Source organism: Lepus europaeus, chromosome 9, assembly GCF_033115175.1.
Source record: "Lepus europaeus isolate LE1 chromosome 9, mLepTim1.pri, whole genome shotgun sequence".
In the NCBI taxonomy this organism is placed as follows: domain Eukaryota; kingdom Metazoa; phylum Chordata; class Mammalia; order Lagomorpha; family Leporidae; genus Lepus; species Lepus europaeus.
The window spans coordinates 117,411,791-117,438,672 of NC_084835.1; the positions used below are offsets into that span (position 1 = coordinate 117,411,791).

Here is a 26,882-nt window from a genome sequence, read left to right on the forward strand (position 1 = left end):
GAAGATGGCCCAAGTCCTTGGGACCCTGCACCCATGTGGGAAAGCAGGAAGAAGCTCCTGGCTTCTGGCTTCAGATAGGTCCAGCTCTGGCCGTTGTGGCCATTTGGGGAGTGAACCAGCAGATGGAAAATCTGTCTCTCACACCTCTCTATGTAACTCTGTCTTTCAAATAACTAACTAAATAAATCTTAAAAAAAAAAAAAAGTAAATAGCTTTGGTAAGTAACTAAAACTCTCTCCTCACCCAAACTTCAGTTGGATTCCACTAAGTCTTTCTGTGGACCAAGCTCCATCCTTGTAGATTTGCTTCCTCTGACTTCAGAAGAATCCTATTTAGTCAGTTTAGAAGAATCTCCACCTTTGGTGTCTGATGGCCCTGGTTAGCCGACCAGTTCTTCATCCCTCACAGTCCCTCAGGTTATGTTTGATCACCTTGGGCTGCCTTTATCAAGAGTCCTGTCAACTTGGTTTAGTAAGAATTCCCTATCCCTGAAATTTCCACTTAGGAATTTTCCATCCACTGACTTCACCTTGTTTCTTGGCTACAAACCCTCACTGACCCATGCTTACTTGGAATTGAGCCTGGTTCTGCACTGTGGTCTCTTTTCTCCTATTGCAAAGGTTCATGAATAAAATCAGCGTTTGTTACCTCCTCCCCAACTCCACCATTCTCATGTTGAGAACTTAACACACGGTGAGATGCTGTTAGAAAGTGGTGCCTTTGCAAGTTGATTAGGTCAGGATGGAGCCCTCATGAGTGGGATTAGTGCCCTGGTAAAAGAGACCCCAAATAGCCCCTTCACGCCTTCGTCATGGTAGCAAAAACAAAGAGGCAGCTGTCTATCAATCAGTACTAGCAGGCTCTCGCCAGATACTGAGTTTGCTGGCATCTTGAGAGACCAGCCTCCAGAACTGTGAGAAATAAGTTTCTGTTGTTTCTGGTATTTTGCTATAATCATTCAAATGGATTAAAATGCCATTTGAACTTCTCTCCGATTCTGGTTTTCTTGAACAGAAGGAATTACATTTATAAAGAGTCATTAACATTGAATGTATTTTTTTTTTTCTGTATTCTGCCAGAATCTGATAGTTTTCCTAAGTGGGATTTAATTTAATTGTGAGCTGTGATAAATAAACAAAAGGTATCTTATTTGCAAACATGTACTGTGAAGTTTGTTAAAAAGCGACTAAATTATAACCAACTCAAAACTTTGGCAAATTTAATGACTATTATTTAATTAGCTCTGTGTATGATCTTCAAATAAATTACTCATCCAGATTCTCATTCATAAATTGGCAATAATTTTTCTAAGCTCATCTGGGAGTTTTGTGAACAGAAATAATAAAAAAAACTATAAAATAAATTTACTGTCAGTCTTTTGGTCCCACATAAAATTAGTATTTTGGCGTATACTTCTTAAAAAGCACATGTAATCTATCATCAAGTATTTCATTTATCCAACAACATGTTCTTAAGCACCCTGGGAGTGCCAAGTACTGTTAGGTGCTGAAGGGGCAGTGTCAAATGAGAAAAACTCCGCCTGCTTGGATTTTCTTTTTAAAGTTATTTATCTATTATTTGAAAGGCAGAGTTACAGAGAGGCAGAGGCAGAGACAAAGGTCTTCCATCGCTGGTTCAGTCCCCAAACGGCCCCAATAGCTGCCACTGGGGTGATCCAAAGCCAGGAACCTGGAGCTTCTTCCGGGTCTCCCATGTGGGTGCAGGGGCCCAAGGACCAGGGCCATCTTCCACTGCTTTCCCAGGCCATCGCAGAGAGCTGGATTGGAAGCAGAGCAGCTGAGACTCGAACCAGCATCCATATGGGATGCTGGCACTGCAGGCGGCAGCTTTATCTGCTATGCCACAGTGGCAGCCCCGCCTGCTTGGATTTTAAAGTGTCTCAAGAGAGAAACACGTTTAACAAATAATCATACAACTAATTAATGATTATAATGATAATAAGGGCCAAAGAAAGAAGTAATAGTAACCGCCATTTGTTGAGAGCTTCCTTTAAGCCCCACTCTGCACTACTCACGTTATATGTGCACTTTGTCCTTTTAGCAACCCCAGTAGGTGGGACCAGTTGTGACTCTCCTTGATCCAAGACTGGCCAGGAGCCTCAGCATTCAGTGTATGTCCTTTTTTTTTTTTTTTCATTTTAAGATTTATTTATTTATTTGAACGTCAGAGTTATATAGATAGATGGGGGAGGAGGAGGAGGAGAGATATCTTCCATCTGCTTGTTCACTCCCCAGCCAGGTTGAAGGCAAGAGCCAGGAGCTTCATCCTGGGCTCCCACATGGGTGGCAGGGCCCCAAGCACTTGGACCATTTTCTGCTGCTTTTCCCAGGTCATTAGCAGGGAGCTGGATAGGAAGTGGAGCAGCTAGATTTCAACTGTCACCCACATGGGATCCCAGTATTGCAGGCGATGGCTTTACCTGCTATGCTACAACACAGGCCCCTGCCTTTGGTTCTTATCAGCCTGCATTGCTTGCTTCATCACGAATTCCATTGAGTCATGTTAGAAAGAACTCCCATCCTGGGTATCTGATCAAATACCTATTCTTTACTGCCCCCTGATGATGTCTGACCACACCGGCCTGGCTGAATCCTGCTGTTAGGACCCAGGATGCCATACCCTGAAGTGTGGCCTTGGCGGGGTGAACATGTTGGATTGAAGGACATTGGAAGGGCCTCAGAAGCAAGGTCTCTCTGACCTCCTATCTCTTATTGTCTTTCTTATCCAAAGTGAGTCAGAGAAATCAGATTTCTCTTCCTTAAAGCAGGTCTTAGAGAGTCACTCAAATCTCTTATCAAAGTGCCTGGTATGAGTCCACTTCCAACCCAGCTTCCTGCTAATGCACAGCCTGCAGGCGGGAGGTGGCAACAAGTGATGGCTCAATTACCGGGTCCTGCCCCCGACGTGGGAGACCATGCCTTCAGCCTAGCTCTGCCCTGGCTATTTCAGGCATCTGGGGAGTGAACCAGCAGATGGAATATCTCTCTGTCTTATGACTTCCACTAACCTGTCTTTTGCTATAGGAATGTCAGCCTTGACCTTTTGATATTTGAGGAAGGGTATCACATGCATCTGACCCTACACTGTCCACTGAGTCTAACCAGATTCCTCTTCTGCCTAATATTTCCTCTCAGTACTTTTCCATCCAATAATACCACCCTGGACTTTAGATATAAGTTCCCCCTTGTTGATGTGGTATTTGGAATTGAGCCCAGTTCTACACTGAGGTCTCTACTACTGCGGTAGTTCCCATAAAAGCGGTCTCTATCACTGAAACTGCTGTCCAGCTCGGGTTTATAGTTTGGGCTTTCACTGTTGGCTTGCTCCAGTCTCTACTATTCTTTTTTTTTTATGGATGTTGGAGCTAAGGAAAGGAGACCCCAAAGTATGATCCTTTGGCATACTGAATGCTGTGAACCAAAACCAAGGTCTCAGTGACACTGTTCCACACCCACTGTTTCTTGCCTCCCTTCCCTTCCTGAAGCTTAGGAAGGAGCTTGTCTCTGAAGTCCTCTATCTACCTAAACGTTCTATTCTCCACAAGATTAACTCATGGGAAGCAAGACTGGAATTGACACCATACCCAGAGTGCAAGCAAACTTGGTCCAAGGCTATTGTATGTTTTGGGGGGCCTGTTCAACTCCCATAAAATTCATTTATTTTTCCTCTAAAACTGCCTACAATTTTTACCTCCCTCTCCTCTTTGAGAATGATATTCTTTTTTAAAAAACTTATTTATTTGAAAGGCAGAGTTACAGAGAGGCAAAGGTGGAGAGAGAGAGGTCTTCCATCTGCTGGTTTACTCCCCAAATGGCCAGAATAGCTGGAGCTGGGCCATCCAAAGCCAGGAGTCAGGAGCTTCTTCTGCATCTGCCATGCAGGTGCAGGGGCCCAACCACATGGGCCATCTTCCACCACTTCACCAAGCCATAACAGAGAGCAGGATTGGAAGTGGAGCACCTGGGACTCAAAGTGGCACCCATATGGGATGCCAGCACTACAGGCAGTGGCTTTACCCTGTCTGCCACAGTGTCAGCCCCATGAGAAGGGTATTTAAGCTTCAATTGTCTGGCCCTTCTTTGATTATCATAGTTTGTGTGACTCCCATGTTCTTGCACATTAATAGATCTGTACACATCTTTTCTCCTGTTAATCTATTTTCAGCTTTTTTATAGAGTCAAATTGTCAAAACTTCAGGAAGTGGAGAGAAAGTTCCTCTTCCCCTGACATAGGAAACTCATTCTCAGTGGTTTAAGTGGACTGCCCTAAGCCTAACTTCACAGACATGGGTAGACACAGGATCCAACCTGGCCAGTCAGGGAACTGCATCTCCATGGTGACACTTATTATTCAACTCAGGCCAGTGAGAGACTCCCCTATTGGGAAAAGTCACTGTCTCTTCTCTGAAGACAGGTGTAATACATCAGAAGGGGAAAAAAGGAGACTCCTAGGCTTCCAACAGAGCAAAGACTGTCACCTCCAAGCCTGCTCTTTAAAGACCACATAGACCTGAATAACAGGATGTCAAAAGAAACCGTGATGAGAAGAGGATGTGAGGGTTCCTGGTCTCCAGGAATCATGTTAGCTTCTCATACTTTTGTGTAAACCTACAGAAGTAACCAAAATCCCATCCTCAATAATAGTAAAAGCTGATTTTTTCTGCCAATCCAATAAAACAGAGCTAGATTTCCACTGGATTAAAAAAAAGAAATAGGACTTTTCCTGTTCATATATATGTGATTGCTACCAGTAGGAATCTTTGATCTGCAATAGAGACTAACGTTAGGCTGAACCAGGTGTGCCAGAGACGCTTGTGTAGGAACACTATTTTCCTGAATTGCTACTTTTCTAAGTAAATAAACAGGTACTCACATAAACAGTGCCACATACTTGTCTGAAAAAATCCTCAGAGCTCATTGTTCTGGATGGTGGGCGTCGTTCCTCTGGCAGAATCCGGCTGCTGTGGAAAGAGCACAAACACTTTCCCTAGACAGTTGTCGGAAAGCCAATGCTGTCCTTTCCCAAGGACAAACCAAACACCCCTCCACTTTGCCGTGGATCTTTACAAGTGTTTCAATAGACCATGTCTCCTAGGAATTTTCTCAAATTCCTAGTCATCAAACATTTCTTGACTACCTACTGTGTGAAAAATCACTGTTCAAGGCACTAGTAAACATAGTACAAGGATGAATAAGACAAAACATTTACATTCAAAGGAGGAGAAGTAAGGAATATGGCAATTCAGGGTACAGTAGGAAATGTACTCTAAACAAGGTTGAACCCACAGAGAGGTTCCTAAACAGGATTATGTCATTTCTGATGGGATAGCTCTGAAGATTTACTGAAGTGCGATTTTTTTTAAAAAGATTTTTTTTCATTTATTTTTATTTTTATTTTTTTTAAATTTATTTGACAGGTAGAGTTATAGACAGTGAGAGAGAGACAGAGAGAAAAGTCTTCCTTCCGTTGTTAGGAAAATGGTGCAGTTTTATCTATGGTGTGATCTACACCCTGACACCATCCTAGGCTCTAGCCCCCCCTGCCATTGCTGGAAGCCAGGTGGCCACAAGGCCCAACTGCTGTTGTCAAGCTCCATCCCCATCCTAATGGGATTTGATGCTCCTGCTTCCCTGCCCGCCCTCTGGCAAAGTTTTACAAGGACCTGTTCCTGGCCCTCTCTCTAGCCTCCTACTCTGGTCTCTTCTCTCTTCTATCTCCTGCTTGCTCTCTCTTTGCTCTCTCTCTTCTCTCCTCGCTAGCTCCTCTCCTTTCTGTCTCTCTCTCCCCTTCTCTCTGTTACACTCTCTTTTTTTTCCCTCTTCGTCCCTTCCCTGAAGTGATCTGCTGGGTTTTCCCCAATAAACCCTTCCTTACTCCAGTGTTTGGTGTGTTTTGTGATGGGCTAACAGGGTTGTCACAGCCAAGTACCAGGAATAGTGTGGCATATCATAACAGAAACCTGTTTCACAGTTCTGGAGGCTGGAAGTACAAAATCAGGGCACAGGCCGGGCCACAGTCTCTCTCCTAGCTTCCGCAGTCCTCTGTGTTCCTTGGCTTGCAGACACATTGTTCCAACACACAGGACATGAATCTTTGGGGGGACACTATTCCACCCAGGACATGTACCATACAAGGGAAATTTGAATGGATGGAGCACAGACAGTATTTGAGCCCCAGTGACCTGAAGGCAGGAGCTGCTAGCATGGGGCAATGGGAAGAGGAGGGGGTTGAATTTTGATTACTTTACAGCTTTCTCCTAGAGGGGGCATTAGCACTGACTGAATATGTGCTTGAAATGTCAGGGTTAGGTTGGAAGCCTGAGTGCTTTGTCCCATCCACTTCCACCCAGTCTTCTCAGGTCTCGGATTCTCTCTTTGACCCTCCAAAGCAAGGGAAGACGCTTAATGTAGGAAGTCAAACAGGGCTTGGAATTGGAGGATGTCAGTCAGGAGTCAGTTTCTGTCACCTTGGGCAAATCATTTGATTTCTGTGTCTTCTGAGAGACATGAAGATATTGAGGATGATCCAGGAGGATCTTTTGCCTCTCCAAAAGCTATCTCTGGGAGGAAGGTCTGTGTGTTCCCAATATGACTCTTGAACATCACCATCTTTTCATCAGGCACGCCGTACCTGGGGTTGCAAACAACAGAAACTGATTATCTTGAGTAAAATGGGGATTTACTGAGACTGTTAGGAGCTGGCACTAGGCTAAATCCTGTGCAGGAACCCTATTAGAGGAAAGCCGAACCGTTCTCTCTCATGGGATACCCCTGATTGTATCACTTACTTAACAGTAAGCTGGGCAAGAGTCTAATTAGGAGAGTCAGGGGCATGTTTTCAGCTGTTTTGGGTGCAGGTAGGGCAAAGATTTAATTTCTCCCAAAGGGAGACTTACTGCTGATGGCAAGAAGGGTTGGATGGTAGACAGCCAAGAAGAAAATACATGTCTAAAGCCACAAAGTGTTTGGAACTCGTCCAAGATGGAGATTTCAGTAGTATATTTAGACACTACTATCTCTACACCAAAGTTGTTTCTGCATTATTAATACTGTTATCACTCTAACTTGGTGGTTATGAGCTCATATTCCAGCTCTGCCCCATAGTACCTGTGTGATTTTGGGAAAGTGATTTGCTATCTGGAAACCTCAATGTCTTCATCTGTAATGAGGCAATGATGATAATTCAGGCTTTATAGGATTATTAATACTGATGGACATAACACATACAAAGACCCCTTGTATACTCATATATTGTAAATGCAATGCTTGGCTCATAAAATATACACCACTTAAGGCCGGCGCCGCGGCTCACTAGGCTAATCCTCCGTCTGCGGCGCCAGCACACTGGGTTCTAGTCCTGCTCGGGGCGCCGGATTCTGTCCTGGTTGCCCCTCTTTCAGGCCAGCTCTCTGCTGTGGCCCGGGAGGGCAGTGGAGGATGGCCCAAGTGCTTGGGCCCTGCACCGCGTGGGAGCCCAGGAGAAGCACCTGGCTCCTGCCATCGGATCAGCGTGGTGCACCGGCCGCAGTGCGCCAGCCACGGCGGCCATTGGAGGGTGAACCAACGGCAAAGGAAGACTTTTCTCTCTGTCTCTCTCTCTCACTGTCCACTCTGCCTGTCAAAAAAATAAATTAATTAAAAAAAAAACTTAAAAAAATATACACCACTTAATAATCTTCGTAGACAAGGCCCCAAGTGTTTTTTATGCATCAACTCATGTCATCCTCACAATTATTCAACACAGTTAATATTAGAACCCATTCACTCCCCTCTCAAGTATAAATTCAGCTTACAACTGAGAAAGTAGCTACATGAGCTGTCAAAGCTATGATGCCGGCCCAGCTCTGCCAGACTCAGAGGCCCAAAATGTTGACTATGCATTCAGAAGTCTGGGGAGTGAGTTCAGCCCCGTGCTGAGGAGCCAAGCTATGACTGCACAGTCTTGCTTATCGTCTTTTTGAGAGCAAACAAGGAGTCACTGGCATCGCAATGTGATGAGATTGAAAAGTTTGCTTCTTTCATTTATTTTTAAAAATTATGTGTTTATATTTCCAAGGCAGCCTGGCTCATTCTTCAGATGCCTGCAGCAAAATGGGGCTGGGCCAAAGTTGGGAGCCTAGAACTCAATCCAGGTCTCCCCCTGGGTGTTAGGAACTCAAGTGCTTGAGCTGTCACTGCTGTCTCCCAGGGTCTGCATTTGTTTCTCTTCTAGTGACTGCGCCCTATCACCACCAACTTCTCTGACAATTCTGTTTGAATCTACATTTTGCCATGACTAGATGTTGCAATTAAATCAGGCTAACAATGATAGCTTATTAATAATTCACGGAAAAAATGAAGATGATGGCCATCAATCAGGTTAATAGCACACCAGAAATGACATTAACTTTGTGTATGCCATTCAGTTATAGAAAACGACCCAATCACTGGAGAAAACTTTCTGTTGTTAATCCAGATTTTGTGTTGACTTAGTGTTTAAATTAGTGTTGCACATCAAACACTTTTAGAAGTTAAACTCAACGATTTGAACTTTTTATAAATGCACAGCTTTCGGAGGGATGTAATTCTGGTGCAAGTTCACACCTTAACAACTTTAAGACTTTTTTTCCCTAGCCTTATTTCTTCATACCTTCAATTTTTCTTTTTAAAAAGCTTCACACTATTGAAGAAACAACTCTGACAAGTGCACCTTCTTAAGCTAGATCTCAGTGATAACTTCTCTCTCCACACCCACCTTCTGAAGGTACTGATAATTGTTTTAATCCCATTTTCTTGTAGATTCTCACGCACAAAAGCACACAGCACCATTCCGCACTCACGGGGTGCGGGGGGGCGTGAACACCCGACCTTACTTCACCCCACCCGGGAATCCGGGCACACACGATCCCAAGCCCTGTAGGCCCACTCGCGAAAGCAGGCGGCTCGAAATAGCACTTGTGAAAGCAATTTCCCCGACTGAGCCTCAGGAGGTGTGCGACGAGCTGCTCCACCGGTGGCTCCGCGGGGCGCGCGCACGGCTGTCCTCGGTCGCCCCCTCAGGCCGGCGTTCCCGCGCGGCGTCCGCCGGGGCCACGCACGGGGCGGCGGCCGGGGGCCGCCCCCGCCCCCCGCCCGCGCGCCCCGCCCCTCGCCCCGCCCCCGCCTCCCCGACCTTCCCGGCCGTCCACTCGAGCCCCGCCCCGCCCCCTCGCCCCGCCCCCGCGCGCCCCCGCCTCCCCGGCCTTCCCGGCCGTCCACTCGGGCCCCGCCCCCGCCCCGCCCTCGCCCCGCCCCTCGCCCCGCCCCCCCGCCTCCCCGGCCTGCCCGGCCGTCCACTCGGCCCCGCCCCGCCCGCGAGCCCGGAGGCCCCGCCTGCGCCGCGGGCCCGAGTCGTGGGCGCGGGGCGGCCGGTCTGCTCCTCCGCACCCGCTCCGCGTTCGGGCCGAGGCGCTGCGGCGCGCGCCGCTCCGGCAACAGCAGCAGGAGAAGGAGGAGGAGGAGGAAGCCGGCGGGAGGAGGAGTTGCCGGAGAAGGGGACGAGCGAGCAGTCGCGCCGGCGCTGGACGAGGACGCAGAGCCGGGCCGCCGCCGGGTGAGAGTGCGGAGCCCCGGGAGGTGGGGGAGGCAGGGTCTGGGCTCCGCGTCTGCCCGCTCCGCGGCCCAGGACTGCGGCCGCGGGGTCCGTCCGCTCCGCGGGGCTGTGCCGCGGAGGCCGCCGCGCGCGGGGCTGCAGCGGGGGTCCGGGCCGGCGGGGTCCGCGGGCGAGGCCGGGGGGCGGCGGTCGGGGCGAAGGCCGAGGCCTGCGCGGCCGCCGGCTGCGCCTCCCGACCCCTCGGCCTCGGCGGCTGAGGCGCGCCGGGCCCCGGCCGCCGCCTTTGTTGCCCGCAGCTCGCCGGGAAGAGGCCCGGGGCCCGGCGCGGCCTGTGCGGCGGCCGGGGCCTAGGCGACTCGGCGGCGGCCCCGCCTCGGTCCGCGCTCGGGGCTCGGGGCGCGGGGCGGCCGCCCGCGCCCGCCTGGCTCGGCCGGGGCCGCGGAGGGCACCGGGCTGTGCTGAAGTGGCGGCCGGTGCCCCCGGGCCGTCCGTGGCCGGCCTGCCCCGCGAGTGGGCCACTTCGGGGACTCGGGTGCTGCCGAGGGAGCCCCGCCGGGGACGCCTGGCGCCCCAACTTGGAAGGCGTGCGGTCATTGTGCGCCGGCCTCGCGTGCGGCGTGGAAGGTGAGCCCCGCGCTTGCCGGCCGCGCTCTGTGGAGAGAAGGGCCGCCCGGAGTCGCCGCAGAGCCCGGGCCGCGGTGGGGCCGGTGCTGCCCGCTCCCCTGCAGCCTGAGTGCGCTGGTGTGCAGCCTTGCGTGGCACAAAGATGCCGCTGCGTTCAGAACCTCCGTCAACTTGTGTTTGCTGCGGGCTGAGCTAGCTGACGTGTTCGCGGCAGTTCGTCTTGACTTCTGTCGCCCACAGCTCCCGCAACGTGAAACCCGCTTGCTCGAATGAATGGATCTTACACGGACTACTTAGTGCAGTGCAGGGTCCGTGCCACTGGAAAGCACGCATGGCGTTGTTTACTACAGAACTCCAGAAAAGTAGACTTGTGGTCCTGCCCTGGGCTTTCTGGTTTCTCCTCTGGCCTGCAAGGGAAGGTTCAGGATCCTGGCCTGGTACAAACAAAATAGGCCGCCTTAATTAACCCTTCGGGTCCAGCACCTTCTGTCCGCGTCGCCTTGGAGGATGCTGGCACCTGGACAGGGGGTTCCATGAGTCTTGCTGTTGGCAAGTGCCTTCCTCTTTGTGGCCCGGGACCCACCAGGCAGGTCATGCACCTGAACCTGCCCCTCTTGTAGGACTCTCTTCGATTTCTTTTTTGAACCACGGCTTTCTCTTTTTGCCTGTATTATGATCTTTCTGAATACCCTCTCAATTGGTAGCAAGTACCTGGCTTTATCTCCTCCTCCTCCCGTTTTGTTGTGGGAGACAGGTAGGCCTTGGACACTGCCTCCCACCCAGGGGCACACCCTCAAGCTGCCACCTGACCCTCCTCTCTTGGCAGGCCACCTGCAGGGAGTGTCAGGGGAAGGGATTTGGGTGCCAATGCTGGGCGGAAGAGCTCTGCTGCCCTGACTGGATTCCTCGTGGCGTCATTTCGCTTAGCTTCAGCCTGTGTCTGCAGTCGCACTTCAGAATTGAAAAGGTGTTCTTTCTGTTAGAACAGTAGGCACCTGTGTCTTCCTAAGACTGCCTTGTGTAGTTCACCTTCTCAGAGAAGACCCTGCTAGGTGTCTGTTGTGACTAGTTTTAAGGAAACTTTGTGATGGTATCTTTTGTTTTGCTGGTAGAGGTAGTCTTGTGTAAAAGTCATAATGCTCATATTCTCTGAGGAAGGGAGAAATGTTATATCCATTTCTGAATTTGCAGCAATTACTGTTATTTCTCATACAAATAGGGAATCCTGGGAAACGGGATGACATACACATACTTCTGTTGAGAGAGAGAGGTCAGATACCCTGACTTATTTATAATACGTAGTCTGGCTAGCCGGTGTGCATGTGTCTTTCTGTTACTTAGGAAAGGTGGGCTTCAGAGATCACCTTCTGCTGTTTTCTTTCTTTCTTTTTTTATTTTTTTGCATCCTTTAAAGGAAGAGCAGTGGATTTTAGTTCTCTGTCCTCATCCCTGGCCTCTTCCAGTTCTAGAAATGGCACTTACATCTGCGATGCCTTTTAGAAAGGGCAGATTTCTAATACTAGTATGTCTTAAAATGGGAACACTTTCTTATGGGGCTGAATTGATGAAGATTATTGTCAGGTGTTAAAGGAGAAATAGCAACGGGTTATGTTTTATATTTTATTGAGAGTGAAATTGTTATTCATGTTTAATGGGTAATTTATTATGTCATTCATTGTGTTGGTTTAGTTAATAAGTGGTGAAGGCTCTAGGGCCGAGGGCACAGTTTACTTAAACCGACTTCAGGGTCTTCATTGATCTCCCACACAGACATTGAATTTTACTTAGCTGGGACTGTTTTTAGGTGACTATTGTTTGTGCTGATGTTTCAAGAATAGACACTTAGATGTAATCATTCAAGATTTCAGTTCTCCCATTGCACACACAGATTTCTGGAGGTGTTAGAGCATACATTTATTAGCTGTATGACTTTGAACAAGTTTTATGTCACATTTGAGTCTTATTTTTCACAAGGGGTTCAAGTGGGAATAATAATTCATCTTACAGAGGTATCCTGATTATGTATTTTGTTTAAAGAAAAATCCGGATTCTTTACTTTTGGCTACAAGAATTCTGTACCTCATCTTGAGCAACCCTGTCTGCCTTGTGAGTTAGGGGCTAACTTTTCTTTTCTCTCCCTGTCTTTGCACACCTGTTCTGTTTGCCTACAGTGTCCTTTACTCAGATCTCATTGCCAGCATCACCACCTCAAAGAAACCATTCCTTTCTATCTTATGGCTCCCTTTAGTAATTGATCATATGGTTTCTTCATCACAATGATTGCTGTTTGTATTTATTTTGTTTGCTTGTTTCTGGACTGTGCCCATATAGGTTTCCTGAGGGCAGGGATACCTACTGAGGTCTTTCTCTTTGGTATCCTTAACACATCCCATGGGACCTGGCCACTTAGTCACTTCGGGGTAAACAGAAAGTGATATATTGATCTCAGAAAGCCATTGGTGTTTGTGTTGTTTGTTTATCTTTGTGCTGATCTGCTGAGCTAAATAAATCGCAGTACTAATAAAACCAAAGTCCGGGTAACTACATGGCCGGAATAGCCCCACAGAGGGAGAACTGCCTCTGCCTGGAGAGTGACAATGTGTGTTTGAGTTAGTCCTGTACCAAAGGAGCCTGTAGAGTAGACGCACAGCTCTTCATTGCTTTCAGAAATGTAGTTATTTAGAAAACACCTTTCCCTACATGGTTTGGAAAAGTGAGACCTGGTTATCCACAACCTCCTGGCTGCCTCAGATTTCTGACACAGAGCAAGAAGAAAGGCCTTTAAACAGGCCTGAGACCTGGAAGGTTTCTTTTGCACCAGATGAAGGCAGTTTCCCAAGGGGGTTGCAGGTTCCTAGGGTTGGGTTTTTCTTTCAGATCTGTTTGTTTTAGTTGATTATCTGAAAAATAATAATGATCTATTTCTCAGAGTGCGTGTGAAGAATAAATGAGGTAGTGTGTGTAAACATCCTAGTTTGGTGCTTGGAACAAATGCAAGTAGTAATAATTAGCTTAAAATAAGAAAGAGAGTGCTTTATAGAGACTGTGGTTTAAAAGATAAGTATATTTTGGTGCCAGAAACTTTTAGATTTGTAGTTACTTATTTTTTATTTATTTGTAAATGAGAGGGAGAGATGGGGGAAAGAGAGCATGTGTGTGAGCTTCCATCCTCTGATTCACACCCCAAATGGCCACAACAGCCAGGGCTGGGCCAGGTGGAAGCCTGGAGCCAAGAACTTTATCCGGTCTCCCATGTGGGTGGCAGGGACCCATAGACTTGGGCTGTTTCATGTTGCTTTCCCAGGCCGTTAGCAGCAAGCTGGATTGGAAGTGGAGCAGCTGGGCCCATATGGGATGCTGGAGTTGAAAGTGGTGGCTTTACCCTCTACGCCACGATGCTGGCCGCCCCTGTGCTGCTTTATTTAAGGAATATGAAATCCATGCATATTTAGTCATAGGGAATATTCTGATTAATCATCAGTACTTGTGTAAGATTTTTTGTTTGTTTGTTTTGTTCTGTTTTTTAGGAACCCAGTCTGGGAAAAAGTGTGAGAGCAAAGGGCAAGGAAAGCGGCAGTCAAAGGAGGGCAGTGATGGGAGTCCACTGAAGTGTTAGCGGTAGTGCAGGCTGCCGGAATGATGAGCCATACACATGGTCAGAGTGCAGTTGCTTGGCAGTAGGGCCCTGCAGATGGCTGGTGGGAGACCTGGAACACAGAAGTACTGCACTTTGCCTTCTTTGCAGAACTGTTTGCTCTGGGGATGGATGTCTGTCCCAGTGTTGCTTTATAGTGTTCACAGCCATTACATTTTGTTATGAAAAGAGCGGCACACTTGGAGACTGTTGGGGAGTGGTGATTATCCCATTTTCCCTAGGAGCAGACTCTTTAGTAGAGACGAAAAGAAAGAACCGGCTCTATCTGAAGGCTTGGGAGGCAGACAGTGAGATGAGTGAATGTTGATGGTCTGACTGTGCCATTCTGAACAGGAAACTTTGGTCACCTGGAGAAGCATCCGTATAGTCCAGTGATTTTGTGACAGCCTGAGTGTGTTTCCTAGACACACTTGGGCTTAAAATACTGCTTGAAGAAGACAGAGGAATGGCTCTTACAAGGATTACATAAACAATTTTTTGTAGTTTAGTTAATCTTGAGAATATCTAGACAAGGTATATTGACCAAGCGCTCTAGGCAGCCAGTTATTGATGCTGCCTACAGTTGTGCTTAAATGATTTTTATGGGAATGTTCTGACCACACCAGTAACATGCCGGCTGGCTGAAACAACACACTTTCAAAGTAAGATGAAGTCTGACTGATAGACTTACTATCTTGGATGTATGTTATTTTCATTGTGTAAATTTTGTTTTGATGCTTATAGTAATAAAAAAGTGGTTTTAAAACAGTTTTCATTTTAAACAAAATATTACCATTCCTCTGACAATAGTAATGTTTTTCTGTTGATACTGCTTTTAAAGTAAAAGTGTACATAAATGTATATACAGACACACACACACACCTAGGGAATAACATTATTACCAAATACTGCAGACTGGAAGAATATGTAGAAAACATAGTAAGTATCAGTGATAGAATTATATTGGTGTTTCATTGGTTTTATACACTTGCAGAATTTGTGCATTTTAGTGTTGGAAGGAACCTTACTAATTATATCTGATCTTTGATTGGCCAGAGTCACATAGCCTGATACTGGCACAGATGCATGAGAGTGTGATAGATCACACACCTTGGCCAGAGGGCTCTGGCCCTCTGAGGATGCCAGGAACTGGGGAGAGCACAAGGAGCGCCATTAAGCTATTAAATGCCCTCATTGTGGAAAATAAATTTTCTTCTGGAAGTTTGAAACTTCTTTCTCTCGTCTTCTGGCTTTTAGTGTTGTTGTTCGTTCAGTTGCCACCTGTTTCCCAGGAATTCATGTGCCACTTTTTTCTAGAAGCTTCTTGGGACCTTAGTATTGTCTCCTTCATACTAAATTGTCAACGTGGTATGTTCAGTGATCACCCTTTGCTTCTCTGGTACGGAATGATCCATGGGGCTTTTCATTCTGTGCACCTGTGTTTTTCAGGTCTAGCAATATTTTAAAAATTTCTTATATAATTTCTTTCCTGTACTTTTCTTGTGGTTTTTTTTTTTTTTTTTTTTTTTTTTTTTTTTTTTTTTTTTTTTTTTCCTTTTCCCTGTCTGAATCTTCTGGATACAGGAATTCCTCTAGTGATCTGTTTACTGTCTTAGCTTTCCTCTCAATTTACATGCTAGTTTTTGTTTCTTTTAGGGGGCAGTGAGGAAGGCTTTAATTTTTCTTTTGTTGAACTTTCAGTGTTGGCCTTAGGAGTTCTGCTTTCTAACTGTTCTCCTTCTGTTTTAAAACATAGCATCTGACTTTTGCTGGCCTGTGATCCCTTTTCTCTATACCCTGCAGCTTGTCAGAGCCTAGTCACTGCTGTCATTCAGTTTCCCATCACATTGACCAGTGAAGAGGAAGACATATATGTTTTTGCTCGCATCAGTGAATATTAAAGTCTTTACTTGGGGGGAAACCACATGCAGTTTTAAGTGTAAGTATTATGTTTTTGGTTAGAGCTCTTAGGAAGACATGTCTGGCCCTGAGTTCTGAGTAACTCAATTTATGCAATGCCTACTGATTTGTAGTGAGTAACATGAATTGCTTTTTTTTTTTTTTTTTTAATTTTTGTTTATTAGAATGATGGGGTGGTGAGTGAAGATCTTTCATCTGCTGATTCACTCCCCAGCTGACTGCAACAACCAAGGCAGGGCCAGGCTGAAGCCAGAAGCCCAGAACTCCATCCTGGTCTCCATTGTGGGAGGCAGGGACCCAACTACTTGAGTCCATCACACACTGCCTCCTAATATCACATTAGCAGAAAGCTAGTTTGGAGGTGGAGCAGCTGGAACACCAACCAGTAGCTCTGATATGGGATGCAGGCATCCCAAGCAGTAACTTAACCCAGTGCGTCATAGCATCTAGCCACATAAACTTTTTTTTTAAAAAAATTATTTATTTATTTATTTGAGAGGTAGAGTTACAGACAGAATGAGGGAGAGGCAGAGGAAGATCTTCCTTCCATCTGCTGGTTCTTTGCCCAAAGGCTGCAAGGGCCAGAGCTGAGCCAATCAGGAGCCAGGAGCTTCTTCCCGGTCTCCTATGTGGGTGCAGGGGCCCACTCGGACGTATTCCACTTCCAATGACATGAGTTAGTGTGGGACTCCTAGACAGCCAGCCACAGGATGGGGGTGGTCACCAGAAAGACCCAGTGTTCAGTGTGAGAACTTTCAGCACCACCCCCATCCCTATGCCCTCACAGGAGAGGGAAGGAGATGGGAGACTGAGTTGCAGAAAAATCTTCAAAAAGCAGATTCAGGGAACTTCTTGGACACATGAAAGTGCTGGGAAGGCAGGGCACCCTAAGAAGGTGTGAAGGGCCACTTCGCTCTGCCCATGTCTTGCCCCGTGCATTCCTCTGTTTGGCTGCTCCTGGGTTACATTTCCTGGGCCATAAGCAGAGGGCTGGATTGGAAGATGAATGGCTAGGACATGAACTGGCGCCCATATGGGATGCCTGCACCCATATGCCACAGTGTCCAATCCACATAAATTCTCCTAAGTTGGATAATTTTAAGTGTCAAGAGAACTTATCTTTAGGAACCTATATATTTTGTTAGATCATTTTATAATGCAGATAGTCATTTCCATTTGTAAGATTTTTGTATCATTTGCTTATTAGGGCTGTTTTAATTATTTTGAATAATTGCTCTGTGAGATCCTTTAGCTCTAATCAGTCAGTGAGGATTTTGTTGACACTTAATATACGTTTAATAATCTTATGTGGATTGCTTTTTGTGTCTCAAATATGCTATTCTAAAACACCATACTTAATTTATATATACTTTTAGGAAATGAGGAAAAGATTGATATTATTATTAACTGAAAACTTATTCTGTAATGCAAACTAAATGAAGAAATACATCTATTGAAAGGCATTTGAATAATTGACAAATTATTATTATTTTTTAAGATTTATTTATTTTTTTGAAAGGCAGAGTTACAAAGAGGCAGAGAGAGAAAGAGAAGTCTTCCATCTGCTGGTTCACTCCCCAGATGGCCACAATGGCTGGAGCTGTGCTGATTCGAAGCCAGGAGCCAGAAACTTCTTCCAGGTCTCCTATGTGGGTACAGGGGCCCAGGGACTTGGGCCATCTTCCACTGCTTTCGTAGGCTAGGCCGTAGCAGAGAGCTGGATTGGAAGTGGAGCAGCTGGGACTTGTTTGGGGTGCAGGCATTGCAGGTGGCAGCTTAGTCGCGACGCCCCAGCTCCAGCCCCTGACAAATTACTTTTACAATTGGAGCTTTTATGTTAAGATCTAAAGCCTCTGAGAACAGTCAAAGCAGTTTTGTCACTGTTCTTTTTTACATATGTATATTTATTTTAGCTGAGACAATGGTTTTACTTATTTCTTTATATACATATATATATTTTAAGATTTTATTTATTTGAGAGGCAGAGTTACAGAGAGAGAGGGAGAGACGTAGAGAAAGGGCTTCCATCTGGTCGTTCACTCCCCAAATGCCACAATGGCTGGATCTGGGCTTATCTGAAACCAGGAGCCACAAACTTCTTCTGAGTCTCCCAAGTGAGTGCAGGGGCCCAATGGCTTGGGCCATCTTCTGCTGCTTTCCCAGGCCATAGCAGAGAGCTGGATTGAAAGAGGAGCAGGCAGGACATGAACCGGTGCCAATTGGGAAGCTGATGTTGTAGGTGAACGCTTAGCCCACTGTGCCACAACAACAGCCCTGATTTGACATATTTCTGACATACAGTGTGACATTTCAGTACATGTACAATGATCAGGTCAGGATACTTGGCATATTGTCACCTCAAATATTTATCGTTTCTTTGTGTTGAATGTCTCTACTAGGTATTTTGCAGTTTTGTTTATGTTAACTTTTAGAAGTCTCAGAAGTTTTGTTTTAGTGGTTCAATATTTAAGAAAATTTTATATATAAACAAAGTAAATCTTTTTATATATATATTTAAAGATTTATTTATTTATTTGAAAGTCTGAGTTACACAGAGAGGAGAGGCAGAGAGAGAGAGAGAGAGAGATCGATCTTCCATCCGATGATTTACTCCCCAGTTGGCCGCAACGGCTGGAACTGCGCTGATCTGGGGCCAGGAACCAGGAGATTCTTCCGGGTCTCCCAAGCGGGTGCAGGGAACCAAGGACTTGGGCCATCTTGTACTGCTTTCCCAGGCCATAGCAGGGAGCTGGATTGGAAGTGGAGCAGCCAGGTTTCGAACCAGCGCCCATATGGGATGCCTGCGCTTCAGGCCAGGGTGTTAACCCACTGCGCCACAGTGTCGGCCCTACAACTTAAATCTTAAAATCAAAATTGATGATGGAATTTCATCCTACTACTGTTTGCTAAAGTACCCCTGTACCGGAATAAAAACAGAAACAGCAAATAGGTCTTTGGACCCTACTTCATTGTTCATAGTTTGTCAGAAATTCTCAAAGGATCTTACCTAATTGTAGGTTAATCAGTGAAGCCATTTATACTTTAATACAGACATAAAAGTAGTCAGATTTTTGGCCAGTGCTGTGGCTCACTTGGTTAATCCTCCGCCTGTGGCACTGGCATCCCATATGGGTGCCGGGTTCTAGTCCCGGCTGCCCCTCTTCCATTCCAGCTCTCTGCTGTGGCCCGGGAGGGCAGAGGAGGATGGCCCAAGTGTTTGGGCCCCTGTACTCGCATAGGAGACCAGAAAGAAGCACCTGGCTCCTGGCTTCGGATCGGCACAGCGCCTGCCGTGGTGGCCATTTGGGGAAGTGAACCAATCGAAGGAAGACCTTTCTCTCTGCCTCTCTGTCTATAACTCTACCTGTCAAATAAAAAAAAAAAAAAAGTAGTCAGATTTTTAGGGAATTTGCTAAATTTGTGGCCAAAATAATTCTATTGACATTGAAATGTTAAATAATGGATTTTAACTTAAAATTGTGATCATATGAATGAATCATATTAAAATAGCTATAATTAAAATAGTTTTTTACATTCTTGTTCTAGAAGTCAGGATGTATTACATTATGTAATATATAATAATATGGATGTTTGCATTATAACAAAGTACTACAATTGATATTTCAAATTATGTAATTATGCCTTGGCTAATCAGGTGGGGGTATAGGGATCATTGATGAGCTCAATATTAAGTTGCTGGGCCAGCTCTGTGACTCACTTGGTTAGTCCTTCGCCTGCGGTGCTGGCGTCCCATATGGTCACCGGGTTCTTCTAGTCCCAGTTGTCCCTCTTCCAGTATAGCTCTCTGCTGTGGCTTGGAAGGGCAGTGGAAGATGGCCCAAGTGCTTGAGTCCCTGAACCCGCATGGGAGACCAGGAGGAAGCACCTGGCTCTTGGCTTTGGATCAGTGCAGTGCTGGCCGTGGCGGCCATTTGGGGAAATGAACCAACGGAAGGAAGACTTTTCTCTCTCTCTCTCTCTCTCTCTCTCTCTCACTGTCTGTAACTCTACCTGTCAAATAAATAAATAAATAATAAGTTGCACTGCTATATTTTCAACATGCCCAAGTCTGCACTGATTTTGGGTGGAGACCACTGTATTAATTGTTAAAATGTAAAGCGGCTGTTTTATAGAAGACCCAGGCCAGGTACACAGAGTGAAGATATAAGTCTGATTTATTTATTGTTGTGTGTTTCCAATACTAATGGCCAGCTCTTCAACCTGGAAATTGAATGTCCAAGAATTCTGAAATTCTGTTGCCTACCCTGAAATATCACAGACCCCACAGGTTAAGGACTCGGTCCCACAAGGCTGCCTTCCCTTCAGATACCAGACACAAGTCCTAGCTAGGCTACTTATCGTTCTCACAAACTGGCTATAAATTAGGGGTTCCCATGCCCTCCTCCTCATGTTAAATAACTTGCTAGAACAGCTCATAGAACCCAGAAAAACAGTTTGCTTGTTTCTTATAAAACTCTTGAGACTGAGAGACCTATGAAATAATAGGATTTTTTGAGCCATTACATGTACAAGCCAGATGAGTGACCAATACCTGGGACAAGTTTCCAGAACTGCCAGCATTAAGGCTGGATAACAAATAGTCAGAAAGATGTTTCACTAGACCTAGAGCTAAGAGTATTTGTATAAGGGGAAAAAAAAATGAGGGGAAGGAAAACCTGAGTTGTTTGCATTGGGTCTACACTGGCTATAGATAAGAGCAGCAGGATAAGGGACGCTTTGGGATTGGGAGGACCTAGAAGTGGCTGTTTGTTTTGTGTTGCTTGGTGCTACCAGTCTGGGAGTCTGGGAAGTTTGTGTGTAAACAGGGTGCACGCAGTGCCTTTGGGATTTCAGTCAAGGTTTCAACATAAACTTAGGAATGTGAAACAGTCTTTTATTGGGTTCTCTGTCTCTGCTCCTTCCATCCTCTGGCCCTTGTAATTAAATTTAAGATATATTAAAATTTTGATATTGGGGCCAGCGTTGTGGCGTAACCAGTGAAGCCACTGCATGTGATGCCAGCATCCCATATGGGTGCCAGTTCATGTCCTGGGTGCTCTGCTGCTGCTGGTTTTTTTTTTTTTTTTTTTAAGATTTGTTTATTTGAAAGAGTTACAGAGGCAGAGGCAGAGAGAGAGAGAGAGAGTTCTTCCATTTACTGGTTTATTTCCCAAATGGCTGCAATGCCCAGAGCTGGGCCAGGCTTAAGCCAATAGCTTCATCCGGCACTCCCAAGGGGGTGGAAGGTCTCAAGGACTTGGGCCATCTTCTGCTGCTTTCCCGGGTGCATTAGCAGGGAGCCGGGTCAGAAGCGGAGCAAACTGGCGGCAGGCTGCGGCTTTATCTGATACGCCATAGTGCTGGTCCCCTGAATCTGCTTTTTTAAAGAGTTTTTCTACAACTCGATCTCCCATCTCCTTCCCTCTCCTGTGAGGGCATGGGGATGAGGGTGGGGCTTAAGGTTCTCACACTGAACACTGGCTGGCTGTGTAATTACAGCTGTCTAGGAGTTCTACAGGAAAAAGAATTAGGTGTGATTATGGAAAAGAAACGATAACTCTGACATTAAGAATGACAAGAGTTAGGAGCTCTGGGCCTGGAATTGTAGACAAAGATCAAATATTATTAAAGCAGTTTTCCTTCATTTGATAAGTGCCCAGACAGGTGTAAAAATGATGGAAATTTAATAAGTATATATAAAGTACATTTTGATATTTAATATATACATAAAACAGTGATGAGTTGGTTTATAGATAAACTCCTTTTTCTACAAAATTTATTTATTTGAAAGACAAAGCAATGCCACATGGAAGATCTGTGGCTCTCCCTCTCTATAACTCTGCCTTTCGAATAAATAAGTCTTTAAAATAAAAAAAGAGGAAACTTAGCTGCATGATGAGAAGTAGGTGTGCTGATTGTTCAGCCATGTTGAATCAGCATGGAAGGTGATGAGATTTAGTGGTACATATGGCTTGAATGTTGAAGTCCTTAGCTCCTTGTCCTTACCAACTCCCTGCCTAGCCCACATTGTATTGAACTCAAGTTAAAGTGAAGAATGCTTAGAAATGCTTAAGTGAAAGTTGTGTTTTCTGCAGGTTAAATATTTCCGTCTTAGTGCATGTTTTTATTATTTTCATTGATTCGACACTTAGAACTCTGCATGCTTTAGATTAGCCTCCCCACCCCCCCACCCCCCTTTATTTTGTGTGGCAAGATAGACCAAAAGCTCTTCCATCAGCTGGTTCACTTCCCAGAGGGCTGCATCTGATGGGGCTGGGCCAGGCTGAAGCCAGAAGCCAGGAGCTTTATCCAGGCTCTCATGTGGGTGCAGGGGCCCAAGCACTTGGACCATCTTCCTTTACTTTCCAAGGCACATTAGCAGAGAGCTGGGTTGGAAGTGGAGCAGCTGGGACTCAAACTGGCTCCCATGTGGGATGCTGGAGCTGAAGGCAGCAGATTAACCCACTGAGACACAGCACTGGCTCCTGTATTTGAATTTCTTAATACACTTTTGTAGCCATGTAAATAGTCCTATTGCTTTTTAAAGTGGCACTTGCTATGGTAAGATCTAGCAGCCTTGAAAGAAGTCACTGCAGTTTACTATGCTCATTCTGTTTCAGTTACCTTCATTGGTATATAGCTGTCAGAAACGATGAGGAGTCTGATTTTTTACCCTTCAGGCGAGCTAATGCCTTAGCCTGCTATAGCTTTATGGGTGCTGGAAGGGGAATGAGATTCCTGGATCAGAGATAAAGTCTTATTACTCAGGCTCAGAGCAGTGGCCAGACTGGCAGCATCTGCCCCAGTGACATGTGGAGAAAGCAGAGAATAAATTGGGAGGCTGTTGCAGTATTGCAGATGAGAGAAGATGGAAGCTTGGATGAATATAGTGGTGAAAAGTGGTTGGATTCTTCATATATTTTGAAGACAGCTGAATTTGTGATTTTGTGACATGTTAATTGTGGGTTATCTAAGAAAGAAGGACCAAAGATGATTCTGAAGGTTTAGATCTGAGTAGCTGGAAGAATAGAGTAGTCATATACAGGTGGGAGATCCTACAGGTAGCACAGGTTGGGAGGTGGAATGGAACAGACCCAGAGGTTAGTAAGTTCCTGATATCTGTGAGCCATCAGAGTGACAGGAAGGGAGTTGGATATAGTCTCTAAATGAAGAGAGAGAAATCTGGGAGTGGTTGGCACCCAGAGGCTGTTTAGTGCCCTGAGAACTGAATGAAATCATTGAGACACATGTTTGCAAATGGAAAAGAGGTGACCAAAGCCAGACTGCTTGGGGACTCCACTGTTAAGAGGCTGGAGCCAGCAAGAGTCTGAGAAAGAGTGACTCAGTGTAGTGTTCATATATATATATATATATATGCTTATATCACGATCAGCCATGTCAAATAGAGCATCCAAGATGAGGACCTAGAATTGGCATGGAGCATGGTGGTAGAGAAGGTTCTGGTGTGGGTATGAAGAAGGGGAATTGCAGGCATAGAGTGTACACAGTGGTTTTCTTTCTTTCTTTTTAATATATATATATATATATATATATATTTTTTTTTTTTTTGAGAGGTAAGAGTTACAGAGAGAGGGAGAGACAAAGGTCTTCCATCTGTTGGTTTACTCCCCAAATGGCCACAATGACTGTAATTGGGCTGTTCTGAAGCCAGGAGCCAGGAACTTCTTCCAGGTCTCCCATGTGGGTGCAGGGGCCCAAGGGCTTGGGCCTTCTTCTACTGCTTTTCCAGGCCATAAGCAGGGAGCTAGATCAGAAGAGGAGCAGCCAGGCCTTGAACTGGTGCCCATATGGGGTGCCAGCACCATATGCAGAGGCTTAGCGTACTGTGTTGCAGTGCTGACCCTGAGTGTACACAGTTTTGAGGTGCTTTGCTGCAAAAGGGATTGGAGAGATGAGACCCCAGCTGGTGAGGGAAGAGGAAGACTACTTTGTGTATGAGGAGTGCCATTTTTAGGAGTGATCCCGTGGTGAAGGGAAATTGTTGACAGGTGAAGGAGGTGAAGTGTGCAGGTGGAATGTGGGACACCCGTGGGACGGTAACCAGAGGGCAGTCATGTGGACACTGCTGTTGCTTAGTAGGTAGATGCAGTCATGGAGTCTGAAGAGTCCTTCTGCTGTCCTTGGTGTTTTTCCAGTGAAATAGGAAGCTGTGCCAACAGCTGAGATAGAAGATAAAGGGAGCTGGTATTACAGGTGTGAGGGAAGGTGATGGAGTATAAAATGGTTGGCAAGGAAGGAGAGAAGGACTGGACCAGGGAGATGTAGTTTGATTTCCAGGCTGCATTTAAGGATCCACCTGCGGTTCATGGTCATGAATTGGAAGAGATGAGGCACAGTGGTTCTTCAGCCACATTGAGTTGTATAGGTGCCGGTATGGCACATGCAGCCAGATTTAACCTATGTGATTTTGCCAGAAGAGTTTTGCAAAGGGAGAATAGAGGAAGGGAATTGAGGTACAGTATGTTCAAAGGAATGATTATAGTGAATTATGAAATAAAAAATGAATAAGGAGATGGCTGGCGCTGCAGCTCACTAGGCTAATCCTCCGCCTTCAGCACCGGCACACCGGGTTCTAGTCCTGGTCGGGGCGCCGGATTCTGTCCCAGTTGCTCCTCTTCCAGTCCAGCTCTCTGCTGTGGCCCGGGAGTGCAGTGGAGGATGGCCCAAGTGCTTGGGCCCTGCACCGCGTGGGAGACCAGGAGAAGCACCTGGCTCCTGGCTTCGGATCGGCCTGGCGTGCCATCTGCCGCGCGCCAGCAGTAGCGGCTATTGGGGGGGGGGGGGGTGAACCAACAGAAGGAAGACCTTTCTTTCTGTCTTTCTCTCTCACTGTCTAACTCTACCTGTCAAAAAAAGATAAAAAAAAAAAAAATGAATAAGGAGGGAAGAGAGTCCTTCAAAACTTGGTACATTTGTCTTTCTGGTCTCCTAGACTTTGACGTTTTAAGGCCAGTCTCTGATTACTCATATATACACAACAGTACAAAAATTGTTACGTCAGATTTGCAGAATGTTACTTTGCATAGGTAGGGGAGAAAGAGGAGGCTGTTGAGGTTCCATAATAATAGTATTGTCTGCTAGTTTGTTTTCTATTTGGTATTTGTGATATAACTCAAAGGAAAAGGCCTTGATTGATGGCATCTGATTTATTTACTCAGCCATTCCCTTTATACAAGCAGTTTTAGGAATGAACAAGATCATATACCTTATTCTTGTAAACACTGCATGCTTGTTATAGACTATTTTGAAAATGAACTATTGAAAATAACTTTTACAAAGAATTCTGCTGTCTGTTTAACAGTTCTGCTGTACTTCTTTCAGGTCCAGTTTTCCTCCCCATTCTTTCTACAGAATTGAAACCACACTTTACGTATAATTTTGTTTCCTGTGTTTCTGCACTTAACAAATGAACAATATGAACTTTTCCCCTGTGTTATTTATAACTCTGCATGAATATCAGTTTCAGTGGCTCCCTAAGGTAGCATTGTGTAGATGTGCCACGATTACTGTTCTCATACTGTTGGAAATTAGGATATTTCTGATTTTTTAAGTGTAAATTTTTAAACATAAATAATGATGTAGGGGCATTGTTTTGCTTTGGCATCATATTGTTAAAGATTTATAAAAACTACATTATTGGGTCAAAGGGTGATTATTTCTAAGAGTTGCATGTTGCCAAATTATTTTTTAAAAGAATTTATTTATTTATTTGAGAGGTAGAGTTACAGACATTGAGAGGGAGAGACAGAGATAAAGGTCTTCTTTCCATTGGTTCACTCCCCAGATGGCTGCAATGGCCGAAGCTGCACTGATCTGAAGCCAGGTGCTTCCCGGCCCAAGTACTTGGGCCATCTTCTTCTGCTTCCCCAGGCCATAGCAAAGAGCTAGGTTGGAAGAGGGGCAGTTGGGACTTGAACCAGTGCCCATGTGGGATGCCAGCACTGCAGGCAGAGGATTAACCTACTGCACTGTGGCGCCGGCCCCTGCCAAATATTTTTTTTGGAAGATTTATTTATTGGAAAGGCAGAGTTACAGAAAGTCAGAGGTGGGGGTGATGGGAAGAGAGAGAGAGGTTGGTCTTTCATCCGCTGGTTCACTCCCCAGATGGCTGCAGTGGCTGGAGCTGTGCCACAAAGCCAAGAGCTTGGAGCTTCCTCTGGGTTTCCCATGCGAGTGCAGGGGCCCAAGGACTTTGGCCATCTTCTGCTGCTTTCCCAGGCCATAGCAGAGAGTTAGATTGGAAGTGGATGGAGCAGCTGTGACTGGAACTGGCGTCAATATAGGATGCTATATGGATTATGCCACAGTGCCAGCCCTGCCAAATTATTTTTAAAAACCAATTAAGACGCTGAAGTGTGAATGTCATCATCCAGAAAAATCTTGGCAGATTTGATACGTGACAAATTAATGTCATTACTATTTTAGCTTGCATTTCTTTTAATTCTTACCAGGAGCAATATTTTTCTATGAATGTATTGAATCAGTAGATTTTCCATGTGGGAAAATAGAAATCCGTTCCTACTTCACAGAAATCCAATACCAGATTAATCTCAGACTAAAATAAAATGAGAAATAGCTGTTTTCGGTTCCAAAAAAAAAAAAAAAAAAAGCCAAGACACAAACATTATGCAGCTGAAATAAAAGATAAAGAAGTCTGTCTATATGGAATGATATGGTCTGAAATACACATATCCTGTCATAAATTCTTTTTAGTGTATTTCATAATACATTTTAATCTCAACTTTCCCACCTGGGAAAGAAGAAACATTTTGTTTAAAAGCCAGCCTGTTTCATAGTCCTGTTGACAGTGTGTGAGATTTACAGTTGCTCTACATTCTCTCTGACTTGGTGTTTATTGTTCTGGTCAGTGTGTATTGGTGTCTCTTGGTGGTTTAAGAGCTTTTCAATGTGCTTTTTAGCCATTTCTGTATCTTCTTTGCAAAAACATCTGTGTAAGTCTCCTAGTCTGTGACTTGTCCATTTCTTAAAGACTTGTTTTGAAATACAAAGGGTTTTAATTTTTGTTTTAGTTTTCAAAATTTTAGTGAGGTCTAATTTATGTGTTTTTCTTTTATGTTTTTATGTATTGTGC

General features: G+C 45.4%; 1 protein-coding gene across 2 annotated transcripts in view; it reads left to right on the forward strand.

The window, feature by feature from the left end:
• The first annotated feature begins 9,485 nt into the window (after positions 1–9,485).
• Positions 9,486–26,882, forward strand: part of SOCS6 (suppressor of cytokine signaling 6) — a 46,695-nt gene continuing 29,298 nt past the window's right edge. Inside the window, exon 1 of one of the 2 annotated variants that reach the window (XM_062201795.1) lies at positions 9,486–9,591. The gene's annotated coding sequence lies outside the window, so the exon portion shown is untranslated. The remainder of the gene's footprint in view (positions 9,592–26,882) is intronic. The other variant, XM_062201796.1, reaches the window with a different exon arrangement.